This window comes from Dendronephthya gigantea, unplaced genomic scaffold (assembly GCF_004324835.1).
Source record: "Dendronephthya gigantea isolate DGI-Jeju-01 unplaced genomic scaffold, DenGig_1.0 000014F, whole genome shotgun sequence".
In the NCBI taxonomy this organism is placed as follows: domain Eukaryota; kingdom Metazoa; phylum Cnidaria; class Anthozoa; order Malacalcyonacea; family Nephtheidae; genus Dendronephthya; species Dendronephthya gigantea.
Window position 1 is genome coordinate 1746529 of NW_021163024.1, and position 14177 is coordinate 1760705.

General features: G+C 34.9%; 3 long non-coding RNA genes across 3 annotated transcripts; all 3 read left to right on the forward strand.

The window, feature by feature from the left end:
- The first annotated feature begins 898 nt into the window (after nt 1–898).
- On the forward strand, nt 899–2851 carry LOC114519681. Its single transcript, XR_003686606.1, has 3 exons — nt 899–972; nt 1519–1599; nt 2702–2851. It is a non-coding gene; the product is annotated as an uncharacterized LOC114519681 (long non-coding RNA).
- A 2819-nt stretch (nt 2852–5670) lies between these two features.
- Nucleotides 5671–7549, forward strand: LOC114519853. Its single transcript, XR_003686626.1, has 3 exons — nt 5671–5739; nt 6264–6344; nt 7399–7549. It is a non-coding gene; the product is annotated as an uncharacterized LOC114519853 (long non-coding RNA).
- A 2133-nt stretch (nt 7550–9682) lies between these two features.
- Nucleotides 9683–13537, forward strand: LOC114519837. Its single transcript, XR_003686623.1, has 4 exons — nt 9683–9765; nt 10112–10186; nt 10680–10760; nt 13209–13537. It is a non-coding gene; the product is annotated as an uncharacterized LOC114519837 (long non-coding RNA).
- The last annotated feature ends 640 nt before the right edge of the window (nt 13538–14177 follow it).

Below are 14177 nucleotides of genomic sequence, written 5' to 3' on the forward strand. Positions count from 1 at the left end.
TCTGTGATCACAAGTTGCGATGTAATCGTTGTCGTACTGATTTTACGGCAGCATCTGGTTGGTAAATTACATGAGAATATTGGTAGTTGAAGAAGACGTTGCAACAAAGTCTATCAGTGTTCTGATCCCTCAGGATTAGAAGTATAGGACAGGAATCCCTTGATCATCACATGTGTTACCAACACTCAATTTAGGAAACTTCGTTTTGAGAGCTTTATTTTACGTGCAGTTTACAAAAAATGAGTTTAGATGAAAAAAGGAGTGCTCGTAGAGTAAAAGGAAAAAAACAATTTTACCCGCTCCCCCCTCCCTGGACGGAGTGAGCGAGCCAATCACGGATCACAACGGAAAAACGCGTGGGAAACCAGGAAATGGGAACGAAACGATAAGTATTTTCAATGACTTGGGAGGAGTTATACAGATGGCATCTGAGTGGGTGAGATTAACAATACAGCCATGCATGAAAACGATAGGATATTATATTGATTTTCGAAATTTTTAGCAAGAAATGTGGCGCGTATACGTCTGAATTGCATGCATGAATATTGGCAGTTCAATGTATTTCATCCATTATTTCATCACACTATAGACTGGATTATCTAAGGTGTAATATATATACCAACCATTTGTATATTTAATGATTAGTACATTTTTCCTTAGCATTAAACGGCATTGTTTAACTTCATTATCGCTTACTAATCGTGTGAATTATTATTATTGTTATTATTATTATTATATTAGAAATTTCTAGTTTATTCGATTGATTCAGAGCAGGCGACATCACAGAGGCCAGACCCTAAAAATAAACATATGACCTATAATTATGACCATGTCGGATGCACCAAAGTATATAATTTTTTTTCCATTTCCTAAGCCTCGAATATATAATTATTGCAGTCGAAAAAGCACAAAATCATTTGCTGACTGAAGATTCTCTGTTATCGAATATTCGAATCTTTACTAGAAATTAAGGTAAGGTAATTAGGTAAGGTAAGCTGTGCATCTAAATGTGACGACCATGTTTGTTTGATGTAACTACCTTTTTAAAGGCGTTTTGTGACCTGTTGTTTATTGGTATTTGTGTGTCTCTTGTAAAATATATATTTATAGGCTGTAGATATATATAGGCGTTGCAATGCATTCGTTAATTTGCGCGCATTTCGTCGGCTCTCTTGTTGCTCTGCAGCTTTCCTTTTGCTTCATGAAAGATTGCATTATTTATATTTCTCTAAATGGCGGCTGATAAAACCTTCGTGAAATATGAAAACAATGCATTGGGAAAACATATGATATTTGTCCAAATTAATTCTCTGCTGTTTTTCCCTCCTCAGTCGAGATCCCGCTTATATTAGTGATATTAACTAAGTGAGATGATCGTCATAATTATCTATAATGACTATATATCTTTGCTCATGTAGCTTTAGACTTTTAGGCTTTATTAATGTTTTCTGTGGCTTTAGGCTTAATACTAAGTTTCAGGTGTATAGTTTAATTCCTCAAAATTCTTTATATTTTTAGCAAGAATGATTTTTCGTCTGAACGTTTGTTTGTTGTTGATCTTTGTGACAGGCGTTGTTGTTGGTGCTCGTCATGAACAAGGTAATCTTGTTTTTACTCAGGTTATAGTAATATACACTTAGTATGTTTTTAGGGTTATATATAAGTAAAAAAAACATAAAACACGAATAAACCACAGCGTAAGGCTCGTTGGTTCAAAAACCTCCCCCAAATACCATTCTTACGCTTATAAAAATTTCCAAGGTTATGTACGTCTTCTTATAGGTATGACCCGTGTGTGTTCGATCAAAATTCAAAATGCTATTTTAGATGCATGTACTTCAATGTGAAATGTCCGCAAACAGTTTATCCATCTAAAAATTGATTTCAAAAAATGTGGAACCGTTCCAGTCTTTTCGGCAATTTTTTCCCTAGTTTGGATCAAAGGATGACGTACTTTGGGCATAATTATAACCACCATATTTTAGTCGCCAAATGGATTCAAACCCATGTAGATTATTCTCACTTATGCACATGATTGTTCATTTTCGATACAAACAAAGAAACTTTTAATTTGCTACCTCGAGATTCTTAAAGGTGTGGTACAGTTTGTAATGTAAACTAACGTTCTGTTTATTTTTGAATCCATATATTTCCTAAAATATCCAGAACTTTCAAAACATTTGACACGCTTTTAGTTCGCTACACTTTTAAATGAATATATATGAGAGGGAGTTTATGTTGAGATATATACGAAAAAAAGGAAATTTGAGCAATTTTGATTTTGAGCCATTATTATAAGGAGAATCGATGCGCAGAAGCGACTGCATGTGGTCCCCTTTGAAGGATCAATATATATTACTCTAAAAACATGCTTGTCGATATGTGCATGCTATCACGTACGTGTGCGGCGTGCGGAATATATGTGTGGCAATTTGTGCATATACAAATCGCACTTCTAACGTAAACTTCAGCCAGTTGCTATATTGATCGTAGGTTGATTTATATTCTCTGAAGTTTCTATCCAGCTTTAAATAATTAACGCACGTAATCTGTATTTCAAAATTTTTCTTTTTTAGCATGCTCTCCAACATCACAAAATTTTATCAAAAAATTATTTTGAGTTTGAATTACGTTTCTTTCTCCATGTCTATTACTTAATATACTTTATTTCATATTATCGTGTAATTTTGTTATACTATAGATACGCAAGGGCAAGTGATTAATCCGTGTTTTGCGAACGGTGGAAGTTGTGTGTCACCCCATGTCAGCTGTGTGGATCATTTGGAGCAATATGATATGTATTGTCCAGATGATGAACAATGCTGCCGAGTAATCGGCGATTAAGTTGGCAAGGCAAGGCATTTTCAGTGAATTTTTGTTACGCATTGGCCGACCTCGATCGGCTATCGATTGTTCATGACTTTAGAACTGACTTTATCAATTTATGGTCCTTGATGAAGTGTGGCTATTAAATATTATCATTTACTATATAGGCTACTCACTCTATCCTTTTTATTTTTCAGCCGCTAGTCCATGTAGATGAAACTGTAGATGATCTTAGTGGAACAAAAAAAATTCATATAAAATTATGATTTATGGAATGTAACCGATCAATATTATACTTGAAAAAAATGGGCTTAGGAAAGTTTCAGTAAAAATGTCTATTGTCGTGATAGTTATAACGTATTTTATTAATTCACTTCATTTATATAAATTTGAGGCAAGCTGGCGCCTTGATCCATAGTTGAGGTTAAATATGAATGATAAAACCGATTTTTACAAAATCAGTGGTGGAGAAACTCACCAAGTAGTGGAAATGTTTGAGTAATTGAATTCATATTCTTTGCTTTGCCTTGAATTCTTGCTGGTTTTTCTGCATGTCTGAAGGTTTTGCTGTTGTGCACACTCATGTATAATAAAAGTTAGGAGGGTCGCTGAAAAGTAGGGTGACCGATCAACGTTGCAGATTGCCAGTGTGGTATGGCGTTAGAAGCTCGTTTTGGCTCTCGTACTTTTTTTACTTAATAAGGAATTAACGCACCAGTCGAGTTGTCATTTGATTAATCGATCAGTGTCAAAACTTGTTAAAAACTTAAGATATTTTTCATCAACTTATAGTAAAATTATCGAATTAACGAACTTTTGTGAAAGTTACATATATCTCCCAAATTTCATCGAATTAAACTATCGGTAACGTAATGCTTTCAATGCTTAATAGCGCGAAATCTAACAGAAAAATTATAGAAATAGCTTGTATCCGCCTAGAGCTTCCTTTTCATTCATTTGTGACAGTTGAACTTTGCCCGACATAAAATTGATTTTTTGAAAATCTCATTCTCACGGGCGGTCATTGATGGGGCTAACTCCCCAGAATGCTGGGCGAAGTTCGTAGTTACGCTTTTGTTGTGTTTTGAGTTTTGTGGCTATGTAATCCACGGGACGAAAATAGTCTTCTAGAAATTAAGTGATGCTACACGTCAGCTTCGTTCCTCCTCGAATATTTTGATTACATCAATTTTCTTACTCAGACACTTCAATATTATCTAGTGTTACACAGTAACACTTGCACTATAACAAATCATTTTCTATCGCACCAAATCTTTCATCATGCACCCAGCTTTAATTCGTTGTAAGTTTGTAACCATTCTTGTATTTTGAGGAACGTCTGGTTCGTGATTTAGAACTTATTAATATTGGTATTTAGTGGAACAAATCTTTTAGTATTTTTGAATGACATGCATGTGTGGAGTATGGATGATACCTGAACTTCCGAAACAAACAGTATGGTCACTATGGTTTTTACTTTTTCATGGTCAGTTTTAAGTTGATATACTTTTGATTGCTTTATGTGTCATGCTCAGACACATCAATATGGGCTATTTATAAAGGTTTTTCCATCGTATCAAATCTGTGATCACAAGTTGCGATATAACCGTTGTCGTACTGATTTTACCGCAGGGTCTGGTTGGTAAATTGCATGAGAATATTGGTAGTTGAAGAAGACGTTGCAACAAAGTCTATCAGTGTTCTGATTCCTCAGGATCAGAAGTAGAACAAGAATCCTTTCATCAGAGATGTAACCAACACTGAATTCAGGAAACTTCGTTTTGAGAGCTTTTTTTTCACGTGCAGTTTACAAAAAAATGAGTTTAGATGAAAGAAGCATTGCTCGTAGAGTTAAAGGAAAAAACTATTTTACCAGCTTCCCCCCCTGGACAGAGCAAGCGAGCCAATCACGGATCACAACGGAAAAACGCGTGGGAAACCAGGAAATTGGAGCGAAACGATAAGTATTTTCAATGACTTGGGAGGAGTTACAGATGACATCTGAGTGTGTGAGATTGACAATACAGCTATGCATGAAAACGATAGGAAATATTGATTTTCGAAATTTTTAGCAAGAAATGTGACGAATATACGTCTGAATTGCATGCATGAATATTGGCAGTTCAATGTATTTCATTTATTATTTCATTGCACTATATATAGACTGGATTGTCTATGGTGTAATATATATACCAACCATTTTTGTATTTTGATGATTAGTACATTTTCCCCAGCATTAAATGGAATTGTTTAACTTCCGTTTTTGCTGCGAGCGAAGCGAACAGCTTACTAATCGTGTGAATATGGTCGATTCGATTCATTCGAGATGATCTTGTGAGCCTGTGATGTGTCGGACAGTTGCAGTGATTTCTATACAATGCACAATGCAGAGTTTTTTTTAAACCAGCCAGCAGACACACGTGTTTGCACCTTCCTACGTTCTTTTCAACCCAACGACGATTGAGACGTTTTGTCCAAAGGAAGGTTCCAAAGATAAGCACAGAAATTCACTAATAGAGCTCAAAAGTTATGTTTATTTCAACGTTATATATTAAATCTCTTGAAGTGTTGATCAAGGCAACGGACGTTTTATAATATCTTCAAGGGTTCTATATTTATACACGAATGGCCTGATCTTGATTCTTGAATGATCTGACCCCTCGCAGCGATTATCTTTCTATTAGAAATTACTAGTTTATTCGATTGATTCAGAGCAGGCGACATCACAGAGGCCAGACCCTAAAAATAAACATATGACCTATATTTATGACCATGTCGGATGCACCAAAATATATCATTTTTTTTCTATTTCATAACCCTTGAATATATATTGCAGTCGAAAAAGCACAAAGTCATTGGCTGACTGAAGATTCTCTGTCGTCGAATATTCGAATCTCTACACTAGAAATTAAGGTAAGGTAATTAGGTAAGGTAAGCTATATGCATCTAAATGTGACGAACATGTTTGTTTGAAGTAACTACATTATTTAAAGGCGTTTTATGACCTGTTGTTTATTGGTATTTGTGTGTCTCTGGTAAAAATATATTTATAGGCTGTAAATATATATAGGCGTTGCAATGCATTCTTTAATTTACGCGCAATTCGTCGGCTTTCTTGTTGTTTTGAAGCTTTCCTTTTGCTTCATGAAAGATTGTATTGTTTATATGATTCTAAATAGCGACTGATTAAACCTTTGTGAAATATCAAAACAATAATGCACTGGAAAAACATATGATATTTGTCCAAATTATTTCTCTGCTGTTTTTCCCTCTCCAGTCGAGATCTCGCTTATATTAGTGATAATTATTAACTCAGTGAGATGATCGCCATATCTATAATGCCGGACTGTATCTTTGCTCATGCAGCTTTAGACTTTTAAGCTTTATTAATGTTTTCTCTGGCTAGTTTAATTCCTCAAAATTCTTTATATTTTTAGCAAGAATGATCTTTCGTCTAAACGTTTGTTTGTTGTTGATCTTTGTGACTGGCGTTGCTCTTGGTGCTCGTCATGAGCAAGGTAATCTTGTTTTTACTCAGGTTATAGTAATATACACTTACTATGTCTTTAGGATTATAAATACGCAAAAAAGATAAAACACGAATTAACCACAGCGTTAGGCTCGTTGGTTCAAAAGCTTTCCCCCAAATATCATTCTTCCGCTTATGCTATAGTATGACCCGGTGTGTTCGATCAAATTCAAATGTAGGAGTACTTCAATTCGAAATGTCCGTTAACAGTTCATCCATCGAAAAATTGATTTCAAAAACTGCCGGAACTGTTCGAATCTCTCAGCAATTTTTTGCCCTAGTTTGGATCAAAGGATTATATGGGTTTATTACCACCATATTTTAGTCGCCAAATGGATTCAAACCTATGCAGATTATTTTCAATTATGCACATGATTGCTCATTTTCGATACAAACTAAGAAACTTTTAGTTTGCTACCTCGAGATTCCTAAAGGTGTGGTACAGTTCTTAATGTAAACTAACGTTCTGTTTATCTTTGAAGCCGTATATTTCCTAAAATATTCAGAACTTTCAGAACATTTGACTCGCTTTTAGGTCGCTACACTTTTAAATGAATTTGAGAGAGAGTTTATGTTGAGATATATACGAAACAAAGGAAATTTGAGCAATTTTGATTTTGAGCCATTATTATATAAGGAGAATCGATGCGCAGAAGCGACTGCATGTGGTCCCCTTCGAAAGATCAATATAATTATATTATATACTCTAAAAGAATGTTTGTCGATATGTGCATGCTATCACGTACGTGTGCGGCGTGCGGAATATATAAGTGGCAATTTGCTCATACACAAATCACACTTCGAACGTAAACTTCAGCCAGTTACTATTGATCGTAGGTTGATTGATATTCTCTGAAGTTTCTATCCAGCTTTAAATAATTAACGCATGTAATCTGTATTTCACAATTTTTCTTCTTCAGCATGCTCCCCAACATCACCAAATTTAATCAAAAAATTATTTTGAGTTTGAATTACGTTTCTTTCTCCAGGTTTATTACTTAATACTTTATTTCATATTATCGTGTAATTTTGTTATACTATAGATACGCAAGGGCAAGTGATTAATTTGTGTTTTGCGAACGGTGGAAGTTGTGTGTCACCACAGGTCACCTGCAGAGAACATTTGGAGGAATTTGATATATTTTGTCCGGATGATGAACAATGCTGCCGATAATTCTTCGGTTAAGTTTGCAAAGGCAAGTCATTTTCAGTGAATTTGCATGTGTTACGCATTGGCCGACCTCCATCGGCTATCGATCGTTGACTTCAGAAACCTAAAACTTTATCAATTTATGGTCCTTGATGAAGTGTGGCTATTAAATAATTATTATCATTTACTATACTCATTCTATCCTTTTTATTTTTCAGCCGCTAGTCTATGTAGATGAAACTGTAGATGATTGAGTGGGACAAAAAAATCATATATAATTATGATTTATGGAATGTAACCGATCAATATTATAGTTGAATAAATTGGGTTTAGGAAACATAGAATGAAGAAAAATTTCTGGAAAAAAATTCTATTATCGTGATAGTTAAAACGTATTCTATTAATATACTTCATTGCTATAAATTTTGGGCAAGCTGGCGCCTTGATGCACAGTTGAGGTTAACATGATAAAACCGATTTGTAAAAAATCGGTATTGGAGAAACTCGCAAGGCATTGGAGATTTAGTTTTTTTAAGAGGAAATGTTTATGTTATTGAATTCATCTTCTTGAATTCGCCTTGAATTCTTTCTGTTTTTCTGCACGTCTGAAGGTTTTGCTGTTGTGCACACTTATGTATAATAAAAATTACGGGAGTCTCTGCAAAGTGGGGTGACCCACTAGTAGCCAATCAAAGTTGCAAATTACAAGTGTGGTATGGCGTTAGAAGTTCGTTTTGGCTCTCCTAATTTGTTTACTTAAGGCGTCCACGCACCAGTCGAGTTGTAATTTGATCAATCGATCAAAGTTAAAACTTGTTAACACCTTAAGATATTTATCTTCATCATAATTATAGTAAGATTATCGAATTTACGAAAATTTAACAGAAAGATGATCGAAATCAGCTGGTATCCGGCTAGAGCTTACTTTTTATTCATTCGTGACAGTTGATCAAACTTTGCCCAACATAAAATTGAATGTCTGAAGATCTCATTCTCACGCGCTGTCATTGCGTGGGGCTAACTCCCCAGAATGATAGGCGAAGTTCGTAATTACGATGTTCGTTGCTTTGAGTTTTGTGGCTATGTAATCAACGGGACGAAAATGGTCTTCTAGAAAGTGATGCGACACGTCAGCATCGTTCCTCTTCGAATATTTTGATTACATCAATTGTCTTTCTCAGACTCTTCAATATAATCTAGTTTTACACAGTTACACTTGCACTATAGCAAATTATTTTCTATCACACCAAATTTTTCATCATGCACCAGCTTAAATTCGTTGTAAGTTTGTAACCGCTCTTAACTTGCACTTTGCAGGAACGTCTAGTTCGTGACTTAGAATCTTTTTATTAATATTGGTGTTTAGTGGAACAAATCTTTTAGTATTTTGAATGACGTGCATGTGTGGAGTGATGCATGATACCTGAACTTGCGAAACAAACAGTATTGTCACTATGGTTTTACTTTTTCATGGTCAGTTTTACGTTAATATACTTTTGATTGCTTCATGTGTCATTCTCAGACACATCAATATGAGCTATTTATACACTTGCACATGTAGTAGCAAACCTTTTTCCATCGTATCAAATCTGTGATCACAAGTTGCGATATAATCTTTTAAAAGGAAAAATCCTATTTTACCTGCTTCTCCCTCCTTGGACGGAGCGAGCGAGCCAATCACGGATCACAACGGAAAAACGCGTGGGAAACCAGGAAATGGGGACGAAACGATAAGTATTTTCAATGACTTGAGATGAGTTACAGATGGCATCTGAGTGGGTGAGATTAACAATACAGCTATGCATGAAAACGATAGGAAAGAATTAGTTTTCGAACTTTTTAGCAACAAATGTGACGAATATACGTCTGAATTGCATGCATGAATATTGGCAGTTGAATGTATTTCATTCATTATTTCATCACACTATAGACTGGATTGTCTATGGTGTAATATATATACCAACCATTTGTATATTTGACGATTAGTACTTTTTCCCCAGCATTAAACGGCATTGTTTAACTTCATTATTGCTGCGAGCGAAGCAAAAAGCTTACTAATCGTGTGAATATTGTCGATTCGATTCATTCGAGATGATCTTGTGAGCCTGCGAAGTGTTGGACAGTTGTAGTGGTTTCTATACAATGCACAATGCAGAGTATTTTTAAACAATGCAGCCAGCAGACACACGTGTTCGCACCTTTGCACGCTCTTTTCAACTCAACGACGATTGAGACGTTTGTCCAAAGGAAGCTTCCGAAGGTAAGCACAGATATTCACTAATATAGCTCAAAAGTTATGTTTAATTCAACGTTATATACTGTATCTCTGGAAGTGTTGATGAAGGCCACAGTCATTTTAGAATATCTTCAATAGTTTCATATTTAATCACGACTGAATGGACTGATCTTGATTCTTGAATGATCTGACCCCTTGCAGCAATTATCTTTCTATTAGAAATTGCTAGTTTATTCGATTGATTCAGAGCAGGCGACATCACAGAGGCCAGACCCTAAAAATGAACATATGACCTATATTTATGACAATGTCGGATGCACTAAAGTATATAATTTTTTTTCTAAACCTAACCCTTGAATATATATTGTAGTCGAAAAAGCACAAAATCATTGGCTGACTAAAGATTCTCTGTTATCGAATATTCGAATCTTTATTAGAAATTAAGGTAAGCTAGGTAATTAGGTAAGGCAAGCTATGCATCTAAATGTGACGACCATGATTGTTTGAAGTAACTACATTTTTTAAAGGCGTTTTATGACCTGTTGTTTATTGGTATTTGTGTGTCTCTGGTAAAAATATATTTATGGGCTGTAAATATATAATTTATAGGCGTTGCAATGCATTCTTTAATTTGTGCGCATTTCGTCAACTCTCATGTTGTTCTGCCGCTCTCCTTTTGCTTCATGAAAGATTGTATTGTTTATATGATTCTAAATGGCGGCTGATGAAACCTTAGTGAAATATCAAAACAATGCATTTGTAATTCTCTGCTTTTTTCCCCCTCTCAGTCGAGATCCCGCTATATTAGTGATATTAACTCAGTGAGATGATCGCCATATTTGTAATGACTATATCTTTGCTCCTGTAGCTTTAGACTTTTAGGCTTTACTTTTAGGTTTTCTGTGGTTTAAGTTTCTCAAAATTCTTTATATTTTTAGCAAGAATGATTTTTCGTCTGAACGTTTGTCTGTTGTTGATCTTTGTGACAGGCGTTGCTGTTGGTGCTCGTCATGAACAAGGTAATCTTGTTTTTACTCAGGTTATAGTAATATACACTAACTATGTTTTTAGGATTATATAAGTAAAAAAAAAACATAAAACACGAATAAACCACAGTGTAAGGTTAAAGGCTCGTTGGTTCAAAACCTCCCCCCATGTAATACTATTCTTCCGCTTATAAAAAATTCCAAGGCTATGTACGCCTTGTTAGGTATGACCCGTGTGTGTTCGATCAAAATTTAAAATGCTATTGTAGAGGCATTGTCCTTCAGTTTGAAATGTCCGCAAACAGTTCATCCATCTAAAAATTGATTTTAAAAACTGCGGAACCGTTCGAATCTTTTCGTTGATTTTTTCCCTAGCTTAGATCAAAGGATGACGTACTGTGGGCATATAACTACCATATTTAAGTCGAAAAATAGATTCAAACTCAGATTATTCTCACCTATGCACATGATTCTTCATTTTGATACACACCAAGAAACGTTTAGTTTGCTACCTTGAGATTCTTAAAGGTGGGGTTATATAGAGTTTGTAATATATACAAACGTTCTGTTTATCTTTGAATCCGTATATTTTCTAAACTAGGTTACCTGCAAGGTAGGGATTGCTGCGAGCATTTTAGGGTCCAAGTGAATTGTTATATGAAATGTCAGTGAACTAAATCTGTTTTAACTAATAGCAATAGCAGGTTTAAAAAACGCATAGTGAGCCTCTATTGAGCGTTAACTCGCTGGGGCTGTAGATGAATTAACACCTATTAGCGAAAACACTGTCAATGACGTCAATATTTAGATCAATATATGCTATATCAACGCTGTCTTGCGAGTTGCAGCTCGTTAAGTCAAAGTCTTTAGAAGCAGCTAGTTTTAAAAATATTTTAACATACGAATCACAACAGGAGTATTAACAATAATGTAACATTAGGTAGAATTTTGCGCGCGTAGCGACATTTTCCCCGCAACAAAGCTAAAATACAGGCCCAGTAGCACATGTTTAACAAAATAGAACATTTTTTGGTAACATGGATATTTCTTTTTTAAATATGCTATTTGTCTTTGTTGTGTCCATGTAAATGTTTGGCTTCATGTGAAGAGTAACAAAACATCACTTAATACTTTGAACTTTGAACGCGCTCGAGAAGACGTGTAATCAGAAACCACGTGAATATCCGGTAAAAGCACTAAATAACAAAGACATTTAGCTCATTGTAAAATAGAAATAGGAATAAAAAAAACATATGCCTATGCTTACAGTAACCTAATTTTAAATAAGTCAAACATTTCACGAATCTGACCGATTCAGTCAGGCAATTTAGACGATCAATTGCATATTTTATCTGCGACTGTGTCATGTTATTGAACACGACTTGCAAGCGTCAAGCCGCATACTTAAAACATCATTTGATGCAAAATATGGAAATCAGCAAAAGAATACAAGTATCAATGGATAAAAAAGACTTTAAAGCATCTGTATGTAAGACTTGGTTTGCTTCACAGCACTGACAGCTCAACTGCTCAAGCAAAGCGAACTAGCAAATTGGATATTGCATCTTAATATTCTTGAAGAATTTATATAGTTCGTATATGAACAGCATGAATCTAGCTGTGATCGATTGTATTCTTTTAGCGTTTCATAAATATGCCAGTTAAAATTGTAAACAACTGTAATCGTAACAAATGAACGAAGATGAAAATATCTTACCTTGAATAGTCAAAATAGAACAGAAGCTTGAAAATTTAACAAAAATTTGAAGATCCTGTCCATCGAAATTAAAAAGCACATGGATATGAGCGAGTTTGAAATGTGTGTTCTACGCATAAAAAACACGCACGACCACAATTCCTTGCGCTAAATAAAATTTAGTTCAGAATCCCCTCTCTGCACAAATTAGACTGCTGCTACGCTCGCTCGCTTCAGGCTCGCTCGCTCCGCAGCAAATATCCAGATCTTTCAAAATATTTGTTTTTGTTGCTTCTAGTTCGCTACACTTTTAAATGAATATGAGAGGGAGTTTATGTTCAGATGTATAGGAAACATGGGAAATTTGAGCAGTTTTGAGAGGAGTGGACTACCCATTGTTATAAGGGGAATCAATGGCCAGAAGCGACTGCATGTGGTCCCTCTTGAAAGATCAATATTAACTCTGAAAGAATGTTTGTTGATATGTGTTACGTACGTGTGTGCTGTGCGAAATATATATCCGGCAATTTGTTCCTATACAAATCACATTTCCAACGTAAGCTTCAGCAAGTTGCAATTGATCGTAGGTTGAGTTATATTCTCTGAAGTTTCTATCTAGCTTTAACGCACCTACTGTTTTTCACAATTTTTCTTCTTCAGCATCGGCTCCCCAGCATCACCAAATTTTATCAAAAAATATTTTGAGTTTGAATTATGTTTCTGTCTTCAGGTTTATTTCTTAATAATTCATTTTATATTACCGTGTAATTTTGTTTTCTATATAGATACGCACGCCTCGCAAGAGGCAGTGTTGAATCTGTGTCTTGTGAACGATGGAACTTGTGTGTCACCACATGTCTTCTGTGCTGAACATTTGGAGGAATTTGATGAATATTGTCCGGGTGATGAAAAATGCTGCCAATAAATCGACGGTTAAGTTGGAAAAGGCAAGGCATTTTCGGTGAATTTGTGTTACGCATTGGCTGACCTCCATCAGCTATTGATCGTTGACTTCAGAACTGACTTTATCAATTTATGGTAGTGAAGTGTGGCTATTGAATATTATCATCTACTATATATACTCACTCTATGCTTTTTATTTTTTAGCCGCTATAGCCGCTATAGTCTATGTAGATGAAACTGTAGATGATCGTAGCGGGACAAAAAATTCATATATAATTATGATTTATGGTATGTGACCAATCAATAATTATAGTTGAATAAAATGGGTTTAGGAAATATAGAATGAAGAAAAAGGTCAGGAAAAATGTCTATTCTCGTGATAGTTAAAACGTATTCTATTAATTTACTTCATTGCTATAAATTTGGGGCAAGCTGGCGCCTTGATGCATAGTTGAGGTTAAAAAGATAAAATTGATTTGTACAAAATTGATATTGGAGAAACTCGCCAGGTATATTGGAGATTTACTGTTCTACGAGGAAACGTTTGTGTTATTGAATTCTGCACGTCTCAAGGTTTTTCTGTTGTGCACACTCATGTGTAATAATTGTGCACACTCATGTGGAATCTCTGCAAAGTGGGGTGACCTAGTATCCTATATTCAGTATTCCGAACATGATCTACAAGGCTTCAATAACAAGGAATCGTAGAAGCGTATAGGTTCGATTTCTACCGCATGACCTGAGTTGACCTGTCATGATTATATATATATATATATATATATATATATATATATATATATATATATATATATATATATATATATATATATATATATTTATATATATAGGGA